The sequence below is a fragment of the Lithobates pipiens genome, unplaced genomic scaffold (genome assembly GCF_037356315.1).
Source record: "Lithobates pipiens isolate NorthernLeopardFrog02 unplaced genomic scaffold, aLitPip1_a1.2 Scaffold_19, whole genome shotgun sequence".
NCBI classification, from domain to species: Eukaryota; Metazoa; Chordata; class Amphibia; order Anura; family Ranidae; genus Lithobates; species Lithobates pipiens.
In genome coordinates this window covers 200851890-200869992 of record NW_027507764.1, presented here as the reverse complement: position 1 = coordinate 200869992, position 18103 = coordinate 200851890, and positions in this window count along the sequence as shown.

The window sequence follows — 18103 nt, the reverse complement described above, 5'->3', positions numbered from 1 at the left end:
TATCAGATGTTCTGCTGAGTTTTTCCTTCAGATTTACCAAAACTATATAATATGAGGTCAGACCTTAGGAGTTTCAATTTGTATGCAATCAGGCAGGCCCTCGCACTACATGGTTTTGGTAAATCTGAAGACACAAATCAGCAGAAAATCTGATAGTGTGTATGGGACTGGAGTGTGGGAGGAATCCAGAATACCCAGAGGATACCCACACAGGTACAAGGAGAACATGGATGGGATTCAAACCAACAACTCTAGTGCTGCCAGGCAGAGATGCTAACTACTAATCCAATGTGCTGCACACTGTGTTTCATGGTTGTCAAGCCTCATGTCAATTTAAGATGAACTATAGCGACTTGCATCATGGTGAGTGCATCTATGTAAATAAAAACCTTAATATGAATTCTATTATTAAAGGCTCCAACACTTGAAAATATTTTTGATATTGGTGAACCCTGGTTGGCTTAATCAGCCTCTGATTCTGTGTATCCCAGCACCTCCAGTTGTATTCACCATAAAATAAAACAGGCACAGAAATTCAACAGGAAAAGTTGGCTCACTCATAATGGCCACAGCAAATGCACAATCCACGGAACTCAGGGTATAGCTCTCCCAGATAATGTTGCCAAGAGTTAAAGAAAACTGGCAGGTAGCTTAACTCTTTAGCATCTACCAAAAACTGATATACCAGTTTTGGATGGACTAACTTTTTTTTTTAGAAGGAAAGAAATGTTTTATAATACTATGTTTTAGCCCTTGTACACACGGTCGGACATTCAGACGGAAAATGTCTGATCGGACCGTGTTGTCGGATAATCTGACTGTGTGTGGGCTCCATCAGACTGTTTCGGTCTGAATATCCGACGGACAAAGTTTTAGAGCTGGGCTATAAAACTTTCCGACAACATGATCCGATCGGACTTTGTCCGATTGTGTGTAGAGAATTCCGATTGGACAAAGTGCGAAGCATGCTCACATCAAATTCCTAGACCAAAGCTATTGGCTACTAGCCTGAACGTAGTCCCGTCATAACGAAATAACATTATCACGTTCTGAAAGATCGGATTTTCTGACAACTTTGTCCGACCGTGCGTATGCAACACAAGTTTCGGACAAAATCCTTCTGACAAAATCCGACGGATTTTGTTGTCGGAATGTCCGACCATGTGTACAAGGGCTAATAGTACTTTCAGACTTTATTACACTGATGAGGCCAGCTTAGTTTGACTGCTTTTTTAATACATTTTTTCTTTGTCCTTACAACTCAAGTATCTCAAGAGAAAAAAAGCACAATGTTATATGTCTTTGCAAGCTGCTTTATCCTGTTTTTATCTGTTTAAGATAAATTCTGCTTAATGACTATCGTGACCTGATATGACCCATTCAGTTATTAAAATCAGAGCTGTGGCTTATTGGTAAAACCTTGCAAATACACAACACTGCAGTTGGACCAGTTGAACTTCCAGTTATAGAAAATTAAAAGGTGTAATGCCCCATACACACATGGTCGGAAATTCCGACGGACAAAGTTAGATCGGATTATGTTGTTGGAAAATCCGATTGTGTGTGGGCTCTATCGGACTTTTTCTGTCGGAATTTCTGGTGGAAACATTTTGAGAGCTGGATCTAATTTTCCGACAACAAAATCCGATCGGACTTTTTCCGATTGTGTGTAGAGAAAGTGATACCCATGCTCAGAAAAAATTTGGAGACGAAAGCTATTGGCTACTTGCCTCTACATAGTCCCATCGTACATTTTTATACGTCACCTCGTTCCGAACGATCGGATTTTCTGACAACTTTATGCGACCGTGTGTATGCAAGACAAGTTGCACCCAAAATCCGTCTGAAAAAATCTGATGGATTTTGTGGTCGGAATGTCTGACCGTGTGTATGGGGCATTAGTCTAGAGTAGGGTTGATCTCTGTCAGACATTTGTGAATAGTAGTAGTACATAGTTCTCAACATTTCATAGTTAGTACGGTTGAATAAAGACACCAGTCCAACCTGAGTGAGTGTCTACAATTGTCCCTGCACACTCACACCAGTCCCTATCCTTAAGGAGCCCACAATCCAAGGTCCCCATTCATATACTAGGGCTAATTTTTTGGACAGAGGCCAATTAATCTACCTGCATGTCTTTGGATTGTGGGAGGAAACCAGAGTACCTGGAGGAAACCCACGTGGGCACAGGGAGAACATACAAACTCCAGGCAGGTAGTGGCGTGGTTGGGATTTGAACCAGCGACCCTTCTTACTGCTAGGTGAGAGTGCTAACCACTACACCACTGTGCTGCCCACATGCAGGAGATTGGAGCCAGGTTGAAAGAATTCGTTTTTTGGGGCAAAAGGTCCACTTTGGGTTTCATTTATAACCAGCAGAGGTAAGGCAAAGGGAAAAATTAAAAGAGTTAGCTCTCCAGATCTAGACTACAGAAATGAAATGTTATTTGCAAGCATGGTTAAATACCCTGCATAAAAAAAAGGATTTCCCTTTTAAACAACATTGAAAATCTCTTGTGCTTTTAGCATGCCACTTTTTTTACTTCCTCCAGTAATCATACATCAACTCTCATTACACTACCTATTTCATCAAATCAAAATAGCAAACTAACAATGACTGCACCTGCAGGCAAAGGCCCACAATATGGTACAGAGACACATTTGGGTTAAATAAGCTGAAATGAGAGGTACCATAGGGGGAAACCTCAGGATGTATCTATGCTTGGTGTACCGCTCCATTTTGTGGTTTTGTTGGAAATACACTAATCATAATTAGACAATGTAACTCTTTACTGGAATGCTATGTAATAACACTGAACTTCCTTTAGAATATATCCTTAAGTACTTACAAAAATGAAATCGAATCACAAAGCTTTTACTCAGCAGTGGTGTAACCTAAACTAAGAGCATATACATGTACAATTTAAAGCACATGTTACAGGATCAGTGCACCAGCAAACATTTCTAGACTAATTGTCAGACAGATCACTAGAAAGAGGCCCTCCATTCAGATTTGGGAACAGTAACAGGAACCAATGAATGAGAGGTAATGGGAGGTGTGCTTTAACTGGTAAAAGCAGGAAACAGCTGTAGTAACTATATAGCAGTGATCCCAAATATGTAAGAGTTTAAAAAATATATGATTAGTTACTGCATTCTTACATAATCATATCTAGAAAGGTATGTAACCTCCCCCAGGAAAGGTAAGTAGCTAAAAATAAAAAAAATGTACTGTCCATTGCTTTTTCAAATGTTTGCAGTTTCGTTAAAAAATAATTGCATTCTAATTATCCAATTCATCCAATTTTTTGCAATTTTCAACAATCTTAAAATAACAAACACATCATACTTACCTGCTCTGTGTAATGGTTTTGCACACAGTCTCCCAGATCCTCTTTTTCTCAGGTTCCCTGCCGGAGCTCCTAGTTCCTCCCTCTGCCGAGTGCCCCCATAGCAACCCACTTGCTATGGGGGCACTTGTACATGCTCATTCCCGAGAATAATTTTGTGTGTCCACTCACATGCAGAGAGTGGCTCAGTCCCACCCCTGCTTCCTCCTCACTGGCTGTGATTCACAGCAGCAGGAGCAAATTGTTCCAGTTGCTGTGTCAGAGTCAATTAATGCATTAAACAAAAGAAAAAAATTTTATGTCAATGTTTAAAAAAAAATGCAATACTCACCTTGTTTTCAGTGATGTCCCCCCAGAAACTCTGTTCTGCCACTAGCAACATTCATCCTATTTAATGCTAGCCTAGACTGTCAGGGACAAACCTCTGGGGTGTGTCACCACATTGGCCTAGACCCAGTACAATAATGTAGAGTGAAGGGCTGATAAGGTCATAAAATCAGTGTCACTTTCTGCAGTATTGAGGAACATCCACTGCCACCTCACAGATAAGGAGGTACCCCAAGGCGTCATATGACTTGCAAGAATACTGCTTGTTTAAAGTTGTTCATTGGGGGAATTGTTTAAAAACATGTGTGCATGGGCAGGTGCAAGGTATGATGAGTGGGAAAATATTTTTATATATTTTTTCAATATGATATTAATAAAGATTATTTAAACATATTAAACCTACTCCCCCTCCCCCATTCTAAGCCCTATCTTAACTACCCTGTAAAGGAAAGATGTGTATACTTGGCTTATCTAAGGACGCTCTGATCTGATCATGTGATCGAGTCCTGGCTCCAGCTTCAGTGTAGAAGAGGGACATTGGATAATAGATGCAGCATAGTAAGTCTATGGGTGACATCATTGCTCAGGCTCTGCAGCTGTTGCTGTTGACCTCTCCTCTCCCCTGAAGCCAGCCACTGGGGAAATCTTGTGACTGGACCTGAGTGACCTTAGATAAGGTAAGTATACACATCTTTCTCTTACAGGGTAGTAAGTATAGGGCTCAGAATGGATGTGGGAGTAGACGTAAGCTCAGTTAGTTTTTGACCAGACTTCCAACTTTAAATATAGTCACATTTAAACTAGAACTTGCATGTGTATGTGAAAATAAATGCTATATTATTGGAAAGCAAAGTTATACATTGTACTTTGACATACATCATCAGATAATGTCTATTGGTTTTAATGAGATATGATATGGATAACTGTAATGAAATCTTAGATTATACCTGAGAATAGGGATATGAGCATGCATCCTATGCTTAAGGTGAAAAAACACCTGTCAGTGACCGCCTCCCCAGTCCCCCCTTTTACTTACCTGAACCCTCGAACTTCACCCACGGAGATGCGCTGTCTCTCTGCCCGGGGTTCTCAGCTGTTGATTGGATAGATTGATAGCATTGTGGCCATTGGCTCCTGCTGCTGTCAATCAAACCCAATGACGAAAGCGCTGGGGGCGGGGCTGAGTCCTGAATTTGGACTATGGAACAAATTAATTAAAGTAGGTCTAAACCCTGTATGGTTGAGCACACTTTGCTAAAACACTGCGTGTTCTTTTTTACAAAATATATTGTTTCACCTTTTCTTCATCTTTTATTAGCACTTAAACCCCCCTCTTTGCGCGGTCATACAACACTGTACCCAAATGAAACTTTTATCATTTTTTTCCCACAAATAGAGCTTTCTTTTGGTGGTATTTGCTCACCTCTGCGTTTTTTGTTTTTTGTTGTTTAAAAAATGTAAAAAGACCGAATTTTAAATTTATATTTTGTTATAAAAGAAAGGTAATTTTTCTCCTTCATTGATGTATGCTGATGAGGCGGCACTGATGGGCACCGATAGGTGGCAGTGAAATGCACTGATGAGTGGCAGTGATGGGCACTGATGGGTGGCAATAATGGGCACTGATCGATTACATTGATAGGCAGTACTGCTAGCATTGATTGGCACCACTGGTGGGCATTGATAGGTGGCATTTGTGGGCATTGATAGGTGGCACTTATGGGCATTGATAGGTGGCACTGGTTGGCAATGTAGGCACTGGCAGGTGGCACTGGCAGGCGGTAATTGTGTGTACAGATTGCCTCTTCCTCTTCGGGACCGATGTCCCTTGCAGATGATCTGCTTTTTTTTTTCTCATGCTGTCAGCGTGAGGAGAAAAAAAAAACGATTACCAAGCTTTTGTTTACATCATGTGATCAGCTGTCATTGGCTGACAGCTGATCACATGGTTAAGGGGTTGGGACTGGCCCCTTGCTCGGATCTGTGATCACCCGAGTCTCAGTGACTCAGTGATCACAGCGCTCTATGTACGCGCCCTGCAGGGCGCATGCAGGGAGCGTGCACAGGGGAGGCCATCATGTGACAGCCTTCCGGAAATTCAGGTCTGCGCTGTTGCCGTCATTCGGCTTTAGCGTGGACGTCAAGTGGTTAAAACATATATCTCAGTGCTGCTGACCTCCCCCAGCCATTTTCCATCTACATGCACTCGCTCCAGTGCCATCTGCACACGATTGTTCTGCACCAGCTTCCTGTCAATGGTGCAACATACCTGTTTAATGCATGTTGGCACAGAGTTGTGTCCATCAGGGGTGCATGCGACAAAGGGACAAAGCGCAAGCACAATTGGGGATTACTTGCCATCATATAAGAGCAAACACCTAAACAAAAACCTTCATGGCAGGATACTTGTGGATTTTTTTACTGACAGTTACATATGTATAAAAAAAAAATTACTTTTGATAATACATTAACATATTACCGCTTTTATGAGATTAAAAAAAAAGGAAAGGAAAATAAATATTCTCCATTCTAAACAATTAGAAGAATGCCAGTAAATAAGATGTAACTCACCATATAGTGTCGCGCTAAACAAACATAAACACATAACCTTAAATATGATTAATAATAAATATCATGTATCATATAAATTCATGTCATACAATTCAATGTACTTCAGAAGTGCATAACATTCTATGTGCAAATCATGCTACATAGTGAAAGTCCATCATGTAGTGATAAACTGTATGCCAAAAGATAATAAGGTGAAAGGTGCTCCAATGAAAATGCCAACACTCCAGTGCTCACCCCTTTTGTGAATGCCCTCACCTCTGGGCGCGTGACGTCACAGTGAAGTTTGGTCAATACACGCTGACGAACCACCCTTGGGTTCTGTGAGAGAAGTCTGCTTAGATGTCCCAGGTCCTCCGGGGGGTGGTATCCTCATAATAATGGAAAAACTGGACAGGATAGTGTAATACCGTTTAAAAATTGCTTTATTAAAAAATCCCACAAATGGGTACTCACATGTACAAGGTGCTTGCAGCGCACCAGACTATTACAGGAAGAATTGTGTGTGCCCGTGGGGTTACCGTTTCGTTTCAGCGGTCTCCGCTGCTAGCAAAGGCTGCTACTGCTCCCAAATGCTATTCTATCCCCTCCCCAACGTGTGTTGACACAGGAAATCACATGTCTTCCTTAGGAGGATGCTATTGGATGGCTGGTCAGACGAATAGAAAAAATTGGATTTCTATTCATCGAGCCAACGATCCATTAGCATCCCCCTGAGGAAGGATGCTAATGGCTGTTCCAGCACTTGGCTCCTTTGGTGCGGGCCCCAGCGGGTATTTTTTTCAGCTGGCAGTGGTGCTGCACATTTCTCCCTGCAGCTCCCTGTCTGCGCCCAGCGCTAGTGACTCTGCCTCCGCCCCATTGGCACTCTGTGGCCCAGGGGTAGACTGACCAATCGGGTGCTGGCCTGGGCGAGCATGGAGAGTCAGGTGGGAGCAGGTCCGGGGAGTGGGACAGCACCCAGCTACAGAAGGCGGTGGGGACAAAGTACGTAGTGCACCCCACAACCCTGCACTCAGTACATAGCTCAACCCTGCTTTCAATACATAGCGCAACCCTGCACTCAGTAGGTAGCACACCCCGCAACCCTGCACTCAGTATGTAGTGCACCCCCTGACCCTGCACTCAGTACGTAGCGCACTCTGCAACCCTGCACTGAGTGCGTAGTGTACCCTGCAACCCTGCTCTCAATACATAGCGCAACTCTGCACTCAGTACGTAGCACACCCTGAAACCCTGCACTCAGGACGTAGCGCAACCCTGCACTCAGTATGTAGCGCAACCCTGCACTCAGTATGTAGCGCAACCCTGCACTCAGTATGTAGCGCAACCCTGCACTCAGTACATAGAGCACACTGCAACCCTGCACTCAGTACATAGCGCAATCCTGCACTCAGTACATAGAGCACCCTGCAACCCTGCACTCAGTACGTAGCGCAACCCTGCACTCAGTATGTAGCGCACCCTGCAACCCCTACACTCAGTATATAGTTCACCCTGCAACCCCTGCACTCAATATGTAGCACGCCCCTCAACCCCTGCAATCTGTGCATTATTCACTCCTAACCGATGCCACCTCCACCATATATAAGGGCAGGGCAAAGGGATGGTGTCAGGGAATGATGAGGTTTCACCTAGGGTGTCAAAAATTCTTGCACCAGCCCTGGCTCCAAGCACCTTATACATGTGAGTACCCATTTATGGGATTTTTTTTAATAAAGACATTTTTAAATGGTATTACACTATCCAGTCCATTTTTTTCAGCTATTATGAGGACACCACTCTAGGAGGACCCGGGACATCTAAGCAGCCTTCTCTCACAGAACCCAGGGGTGGTTCGTCAGTGCGTATTGACCAAACTTCACTGTGCGGTCACACTCCCTGAGGTGAGGGCATTCTTTTGGCATACAGTTTATGACTACATGATGGACTTTCACTATGTAGCATGGTTTGCACATAGAATGCTATGCACTTTTGAGCACTGTAGCACTTTATTGGATTGTATGACATGAATTTATATGATACATGATATTTATTATTAATCATATTTAAAGAGGAAGTAAACCCTCATGGGTTTACTTCCTCTTTGATTCCCTGCAAAGGTAAAGCATAATGGACTACTATGCATCACATAGTAGTCCATTATGTGTCACTTACCTGACACAGGAGCCAGCGAAGTCACCGCTGTCCCCTGTAGTTCCGAGCGTCCATCTTCTTGGTGGGTCTCCGTGGGTCTGGCTGCTCCGGCGCTGTGATTCGCCAGAGCAGCAATGACGTCACTCCCGCGCATGCGCACGGGAGCCGACACTCGTGGCATATCGCCGCGATCTGCAGCTTACCCAGTGCACCTGTGTGCCGCTGTCTACGGCGCATTCGCCGTAGACAGCGGTGGCTGTCTTCAGGTAAATATCTCCTAAACCGTATAGGTTTAGGAGATATTTCTTGGACCTACAGGTAAGCCTTAATCTAGGCTTACCTGTAGGTCAAAGTGGTTTGTAAGGGTTTACAACCACTTTAAGGATATGTGTTTATGTTTTTACAGCGACACTATATGGTGAGTCAGAATTTTTGCAAATATAGGATTGTAAGCAGTGTTAGCGGCTGACTATTATATGCATATGTAATATTTCACATTTTTTCATGTTACAACCAAAAATGTATATATATATTTTATTGGGATTTTATGTGATAGACCAACACAAAGTGGCACACAATTGTGAAGTGGAAGGAAATGATAAATGGTTTTCAATTTTTTTTACAAACAAATATGTGAAAAGTGTAGTGTGCATTTGAATTCAGCCCCCCTGAGTCAATATTTTGTAGAACCACCTTTCGCTGCACATACAGCTGAAAGTCTTTTTGGGTATGTCTCTACCAGCTTTGCATAGCTAGTGAAATTTTTGCCCATTCTTCTTTGTAAAATAGCTCAAGCTCTGTCGGATTGGATGGAGAACATATGTGAACAGCATATTTCAAGTCTTGCCATAGATTCTCAATTGAATTTAGGTCTGGACTTTGACTGGGCCGTTCTAACATATGAATATGCTTTGATCTAAACCATTTTGTTGTAGCTCTGGCTGTATGTATAGAGTCCGTATCCTGCTGGAAGGCGAACCTCTGTCCCAGTCTCAAGTCTTTTGCAAATTCTAACATGTTTTAGTTTAAGATTGCCCTGCATTTGGCTCCATCCATCCTCCTATCAACTCTGACCAGCTATCTTGTCCCTGCTAAAAAAAAAAGCATCCCCACAATATGATCCTGCCACCACCATGTTTCACAGGGGGGTGGTGTGTTCAGGGTGATATGCAGTGTTAGTTTTCTGTCACACATAGCGATTTGCTTTTTGGTCAAAAAGTAAAATGTTGGTCTCATTTGACCAGAGCACCTTCTTCGAAAATGTTTGCTGTGTCCCCCACATGGCTTCTCTCAAACTGCAAACAGACTTCTTATGGCTTTCTTTCAACAATGACTTTCTTTTTGCCACTCTTCCATAAAGGCCAGATTTGTGGAGTGCGCAACTAATAGTTGTCCTGTGGACTGATTATCCCACCTGAGCTGTGGATCTCTGCAGCTCCTCCAGAGTTATCATGAGACTTTTGGCTGTTTCTCTGATGAATGCTCTCCTTGCCTGGACTGTCAGTTTAGGTGAATCTTGTTAGGTTTGGAGTTGTGACATACTCTTTTAATTTTCGGATGATGGATTGAGCAGTGCTCTGTGGGATGTTCAAATCTTGGGATTTTTTTTATAACCTAACCCTGCTTTAAACCTCTCCCTAACTTTATCCCTGACCTGTCTGGTGTGTTCCTTGGCCTTCATAATGCTGTTTGTTCACTAAGGTTCTCTAACAAACATCTGAGGGCTTCACAGAACAGCTGTATTTATACTGAGATTAAATTACACACAGGTGGACTCTATTTACTAATTAGGTGACTTCTGAAGGCCAATGATTCCACTAGATTTTAGTTAGGTGTATCACAGTAAAGGGGGCTGAATACAAATGAACACCACACTTTTCAGACATTTATTTGTAAATAATTTTGAAAAACATTTATAATTTTCCTTCTACTCCACAATTTTGTGCTACTTTGTGTTGGTCTATCCCATAAAATCCCCCAAAAATATATTTACGTTCTTGCTTGTAACATGACAAAACACAGAAAATTTCAAGGCCCCTTGTTTATGTCCCCTTTGATTCAACAAACATTAGACCCTTAAAACATAGAGGGATGGGGAAATTCACCCAAATGTACCCAATGTCTAAAGTCAAGTTGTAGCCCTTTAGCTTTCATAATTGAATTTTTATAAATCTGACTAGGTGTCAAGTTGTTTTTTACATAAAACACAGATAAAAAAAACAGTCTGGATGAAGAATCTTCAAACACTGTTTTACAAAAATAACTGTGAACAAAGTGAAAGTTTCCCCACCCTTTAAAGCCCTAGTTCCCAACATATGACCCACTGCTCTGGTTTAGGGATGCATCTGGCTGCTGACAGTTACTTGTAAATGACTAAGCTATTTTGGAAATGCACAGTGGTTCTCCACAGTGCCCTTGTACAGTTCTGGTCAAATGTCAGAGGTAATGTGCCTGTGAGAAGCTGAAACTTACAACATCTTACAACATCAGTGGGGCTTTCTACCTGAGCTGTGAGTCCCACACAGGCACATCAAACTAAGAGAGAGAGCTGAAGATAGAAAAAAAACAAAAAACTGTTATGTTAAACTGTCCTTGACGTTAGGATATATTCATGCTACAACATTGCAGTAATGCAAGGCAAAGTATTAAGTTTACTATAATGCATACCTTCTTATCAGAATATATTTACCTTCCTTTTATCCTAAGGTGTCTCTTTCGGCCACTGTGCGCAAAAGAAAGAATTACATAATCTAAAAGTTGGCACCGGACTATGGACTGGCCATGTGACAGTGCTGTTGCATGAAGTGAATCGTGTGAACTCTGAACCTTTGGCTCCTGGTGCTGAACAGAGGGGATGGAAATTAAAGGGAAGGTAAGTAGATGCTACTAGGAAGGTAGGAGAATTAAAACAAAAGTATTGCTTTGCCCTGAAGTTTGCTTCAATTAAAAACAATTAAAATCTAGTTATAAGCATATCGTAGTGTAGCACCCTCTACCTGGTTAGGTAGGTGCTAGTGTAGGTTTTTTGGTTAAGCTGCCAATGCAGGTAAATTTGGGCAGGCCTATGCTGTGAGCCAGGCCTGTTTGTTTTTGATCTGGGGGCAGGGAGTGATTTAGTATAGCAGCAGGTGACTGCCATGTACTTTGACTCTTGGGTGCCTCCTCTACTTCCAGGCGTGTGGATGATCGAGGCTGTGGTGAAGAATCATGTGGAAGGTTGTGGATACATATTTTTACACAAAAGATCTGTCATCGTTTTGTGTGTGACAATCACATCACGTTATAGAGGAACTTCTTTAGAATAGTTTAAATTGCAAGGACTTTTAAACTATAGTTGTTGCAGCAATTGCTGTCACTGGGGTTTATTATCACATGAATGTGTTAACTGTTGTTTAAAATGTATTTCATGTACATAATATGGTGAATGCACTATGAATAGTTGCACATATGATATTTGTTAAAAAGTGGCAAATTATTGATTGTTAATGAGAGGGTTATTATTCACGTTAATGATTCATTTTTTTGCTAATTAGCGCCACCTATATGTTATCTATAATCTGAATTTAGAAGTGTACTATTGTATTCTCTTTTTCAGGGGAGCAGCATTAGAGTATTAATTTGATTTTTTTAATTTCATTTATTTTTTTAGCACATGTTTTTTTTCTAATAGTCTCCTAATGAGGTCAGTGTTTGTTCCTATCCGGGAACTATTCTTGGATTCAGGTAGGTGAGGGCTCCTGTATACAGAAGAACCTTTAAAGAGGAAGTAAACCCTGATGAGTTTACTTCCTCTTTCATTCCCTGCAAAGGTAAAGCATAATGGACTACTATGCATGGCATAGTATTCCATTATGTGTCACTTACCTGACACAGGAGCCAGCGAAGTTACCGCTGTCTTCTGTAGTCCGGCTCATCCATCTTCTCGGTGGGTCTCGCGGCTCCGCCGCTGTCATTCGGCGAAGCCGCGATGACGTCACTCCCACTCATGCGCATGGGAGCCGCCAAGCGCGGCATATCGCCATTGACGGCGGCGCGCTCAGTGCGCCTGCGTACCTCTGTCTACGGCGCATGCGCCATAGACAGCGGTGCCTGTCTTTCGCCAAATATCTCCTAAACCGTGTAGGTTTAGAGATATTTCTTGGACCTACAGGCAAGCCTTAATCTAGGCTTACCTGTAGGTCAAAGTGTGTTGTAAGGGTTTACAACCACTTTAAATGGATGCCTTCTACTTTAACTTGCATGAGGGGAGAAGGTTCTACTAACTTGTCAGGAAACGTGCTTGTAGTTGGCTCAGCAGTTTGTGTTTGTCATTTTTTTCCTGACCTGCTTCTGGGGTGTCAATGGCTTTGTTGCAGTTCTGGTAGAATGGTGAGCGTTGTCTTTCCCTGACCATCTGCCTAAGGTCAGGGAGCGTAAGTTGGATGCTTGCTCAGGGACAGCAGTGGAGGGTCCTCCATGAGGCTTTGGACTTCTGCAGTTGTTTCCTTGTGTCTTTGGGTTTTGGAGTTAGCTGTTGTAAATGAGCATCTGGTTTGCTCCTGACACTGGTTGATAGACTTCTGTGGGCTTGTGCATTCTCATCTGTAGTGTCCTATTTGACTTACCAGCTTTTCAGCAGGAACAACAGGAACAGCCGAAGGAGACTGATTGCACCCTGGAACACTTTTGCTAGGCAATGTGGTAACTTTGGCTGCTATCAGAGTCATCATTTCCATTATCTGGGCCATCTGGAATATCAACAGCTCCATCTCTGTGTTGCCACTGGCTACACCAGCTACTCTGATCTCAGCAACAGGTACTCTTCTTAGGCTATTTTTCCTGCTCTCCAGCATGGCTTCCTCTGCTCGCACAGTCCTGATTAATTCTCATCACTAGCAGGCACTGGCTATTTCTTTGAAAAGCCTCTCAATTTTCAGTGCCCAAATTTACCAATTTAACTACATGTTGACAATTAGCCTCAGATATATTGTAATATGACAGTGATGCATGCTAAGCCTGAATGGTAATTACTTTGTAATCATACAGATGTCCTTCTGCTTGAACCAGTAAAAAAATTACAACTTTAGCATTTTTGGATACTTAAAGCTAACATAACCCAAAAGAAAGATATCAAAATGAAACTTCCGGAAGCCTTTTTAAGATGTACAGAACCCAGGGCTGTTGCTGATGATGTAATCCTTCTTAGTCTAATCTTTAATTGCACACACAAACCATGAATAAATCCTCAGTTGTGAGCATCGCACACCCATAACAGTACATCCTGTTGAAAGCCTTAACAAGTTTATTATTTCAAGTCATTCAAATACCTGCTGTAGTCTACCAACTTGAGTTTTTGTCAAAGCGTCTCAGTTCCATATGCTACCTTGTGTAAGGAAATCACTTCTAAATTTATGTATTCTTGCCAGGTTTTACATCTGGCACGTTAAATCCTTAAAGGCCAGTTGCTTTGATTTTAATTAAAAATATTCCTAAATCACAATTCACTAATGCAGCTTTATCATAAAAGTTCCTCAGATTGCATACCTATGTCCAGTGTATATCACATTCTTAAGGCGGAACATACCAGGGGATTTTGAATATATCATTAAAAAAGGATGAGATTATCCAAATTTAAACCAGAGAACGATTCTGAACATATGTGTTTTATTTAAATTATTTAGATTTGTTTTTCTTTCCACATAGTTTTAGTTTCATTAATAATTTAGGTATACCTATGTTTTCAGAGCAGCTATGTAGTTAAATTCCCATTATTGAGACTTTTCTGAATGATCCAGTAGGAGGTATCTGGTCAGGGTTAAACGTCCCTGTCGACAGATCATTTATTTTAATAACTATTTTCTCTTACGAATATATGTGCATTTAACATATATTATGCATGGCTTTTACCAGTAAAAGCTGTCTTTGTGTAGACATCCAAAAGCCCTGAGACTCCTGCTAGGTGCCACCACCCTGAATGTGATGTTATTAGTCCCAGCAGAGCTGTCACTCAAGTGGCTCTCTATAGTATTCAGCTTCTCTCATCACCTGACAGATACATGAACAGCTAGTTCAGTAGATGACGGGAGAGGTGGAGGAGTTGGGCCAGCACAGATAGTAGTTAGATACTTCCAGGTGGGGAGAGAGCATGACCAGTAATTAATAACAATGACAAAGAGGTCGTCAAAGATCAAGGCCCAGAAAGGATAACCAGCCAAGGACAAAACCAGAAAATTAAAGCTAGAAATCAGCGCAGGAATATGGAAGGCAGAACCAGCACCCAATCTAGAGATACCCACTTTTGAAGGAATGCAAATGTAGGACAGTACCTGGTCACCTACCTATCTTACTAACCAGTATTCTGCTTCTTTTCCCTGTGACATCTGAAAGTACCAAGAAGGGACACACATGGATTAGCACAGGTATGACAGACAGTGTACAAAGAGACAGGCTGATACTCACATTATACCTGTAGAATTGAATTCCAAATTTTAAGTTTTTAGAATGTTTGTCTGATTATTTAAGAGTTAAAGGGGACAATTTGACAATCAGTTTCAACCACAGTGAGCAAAACAATCAAAGGGCAAGGATGGATATTTTTTGTTGAACTTAATGGGAAAAATCAAATTTATAAGCATTAAATTGGCTCCAATGTCTTATGTACATGTAGTTATTCTGGAAGTAGGATGGTTAAGGTTGCCATCTCATCCCTTTAAAACCAAACACATAATAATTACACAGGTTCTGTGACTTATTAAGCTGGTAATTAAACTCAGTGCCTTATCTGCATTAAATTAGCTTCAGAACCTGTGTAATTAACCTGTGTTTGGTTTTAAAGGGATGAGTTGACAACCCTAAGAATGGTCCTTACTAAGAAAGGTCATTCACTCCTGTAAATTAAAGGCATTGACGTGTACTCAAATGAAAAGTTGTTCAAAATTAGTTGAGTCCATGAAGGCATCAATGAATGAATAGATGAGTGATCTTTATACTCTCTCCTTATACGTTCAAATGAAATTCTACAGATGTAAGGCTAGCAAAGGGCTGGAAACAGAACAAAAGGAGACACACAGTAAAATATACTTGAGGAGTTATCTGTGATGAAAGGCAAACTAATGATGTATGAATAGGATAACATAGGGAAACAGAATGAGAAACTATGAATGAGGCAAGAGGCATGCCGTGCCCCTTAAGACGAGACAGAACAAACAGTGAAGTGGAAGCTGAGACAGGAAACGTAACCAAGATAAAGCTCACCAGGCAGTGCCAGGCAAACAGGATCGATGCCAGGGCCCAAACAGCAATATAGACAGAGAGCCAGTTATACCACAGAGGTAGGGATAGCATATGGACACTCAGACCACAAGAAATTAGGTGAAAGGTTGCCAGGACAGGATCAAACAACTGGCAAACACCGAGACAGGGGCTGAACTAAATGCACATTAAGTCACACAGATCAATATTGATGTTCAGTGTAACAGTACCGGTTGCTAAAAAAGCTCATATATTTACAGGCACCACTGTAACATTGGACAGACAAGGGAAGGAGAGAAAAAACAGCAAAGAAAGGTAAAGGTGTGGCACAGTCTGATATACAGGAGACATGCAACCAGCAGAAGGTACATCAGGGCCGGTGTAAGCAGGAGTGAAAGCACAACAAACGGGGAAAACAAAGAACCAGGGAAATATTAAAATGGTAGTAAGATCTGTTTTTTTTCGCTTATACCTACATGTAGGCCTATAATACAGCTTACCTCTATGTACAGTAAATATCTCCTAAACATGCACTGTTTAGGAGATATTCCCATTTGCAGCAGCCAGTGACTTTACCGTCGCATGCGCACTGTGCTCTGAATGGATGGCTCATTCGAGTGTGACATTCATTCAGAACACTGTGCCATGATTGTGACTCCTGTGGGCATGAGTTACAATCCCCCAAAGTGAAATTTACTAACAGGATGCCCAAAATTTACAAACAGCACCAATTTTTCACTGGAACAAATCATGAAGCTTACCAACAGAGCCACATTTTTTTCTGGCACTTCAAAAATGTTTATAAAATGTCTGTTTTAAGGGCAAAATAGTGCATATATTAATATTTAAAGTTATTGTTAAATTGTTTTTCCTGCCCGGAGGGCATACATGGACGTCCTCCCATTTCAGTGGTTATACCTAGATGATGCCTTCACCTACAGGCATCATCCCTGTAGGTATCTTCTCAGCCAGTGATTCTGCTAATTAGCCACTTGATCAGTTCTGCTGGTGGCAGAAGGGGGTCACACTCCCCTCCCGCCGTCGCCTCTCCCGGACTCTCTGGTCCCATTGCAGAGGCCCGAGAGTGATGCGGACAGCGGCAATGGCTGCCCTGTACAGAGAGAGTGGAACTGACGTTGTTCCCCTCTCTCTGTAACTCTAAAAACCAGGAGCGAAGAGCAGTTAGTCACTTTCGGTTCTGCCCCTTTGTTTATCTGGCCAGTTAAGTAGCTGACCAGAACGATCTGTGTCTGATTGGCTACATGGGAGGCCAGAGGAGATATTTGGGGTCTAATAGACCCTAGATCTCTCCATAAAGAGGACCTGTCATGGCCCATGCTATCACAAGATATGTTGTTCATCCCTTGTGATAGCAATAAAGTTAGTGAAAAAAAAGAGTAAAAATGTTTTTTTTGTAAAAAAGAAATAAATAAATAAAAAATGTACGGTAAGTGCTCTCATCCCATCGTGCTTATGCAAATGCAAACGCATATGTTACTCCCGCACAGCATGCATATGTTTGACAGGTGCATGTAATTTTTTTTTTTTCATTTTAAACAACAGGGCCCGTTCCTGCGCCCAGCAAGAGTAACTGTCAGGAGTTACAGTGTTCAGGCACCATCAACATCCAAGGCCCAACTTTTCTTCACATTTATGTAAATAAAAAAAAATGGGGAAAAACGGAGTGGGAGGGGGAACCTTTGGGTCTGGTATGGATTTAAACCACTTCCCTACCGGTGCATTGAAAAGTGATTCCTCCTGTTTCCAGAGTACCCGTTTCCAGGCCATTAGACTGCGCTAGTATCTATCTGCAGCCAGTCAGAGTACCCGAGTACCTATCTGCAGCCCATGCCTAAAAGAGTATAATTCCACTGTCCTGGTGCTCCGTGACCTTAAAAAATGTAATAGGTAGGAATGAAATTAGATGTGTAATTTCTGCTCCTAGAATGCCTGATGGTGCTTCCTGCATGTTGGGCCTCTCTATGTGGCCAGGCTGTTTAAAAGTCTCACACATGTGATATCGCCACACTCGGGAGGAGTAGCAGAATGTGCTTTGGGGTATAATTGGAAGTATACATATGCTTTGTGTGAGAAATGGCTTGGTAATATGGCAATTTTGTGCAAAAATAAAAAAAATTATTTCTGAATATTCCCAAGAATTGTGGGAAAAAATTGCAAACTCAAAAAACTCACTATGCCTCTTACTAAATACCTTGGACTGTCTACTTTCCAAAAAAGGGGTAATTTGGGAGGTATTTGTACTGTCTTGACTTTTCAGAGCCTCAAGAAATGAGATAGGCTGCCAGTACATCAGGATTGATCACATTTTTATGATTTGCACCATAGCTTGTAGACTCTATAACTTTCACATAAACTAAATAATATCCACTAATTTGGGTTATTTTTACCAAAGATATGTAGCAGTATCAATTTTGGCCCAAATTTATGAACAGAAATGACTTATTTGTGTAGCGGTATGGGGTATGGGGCTG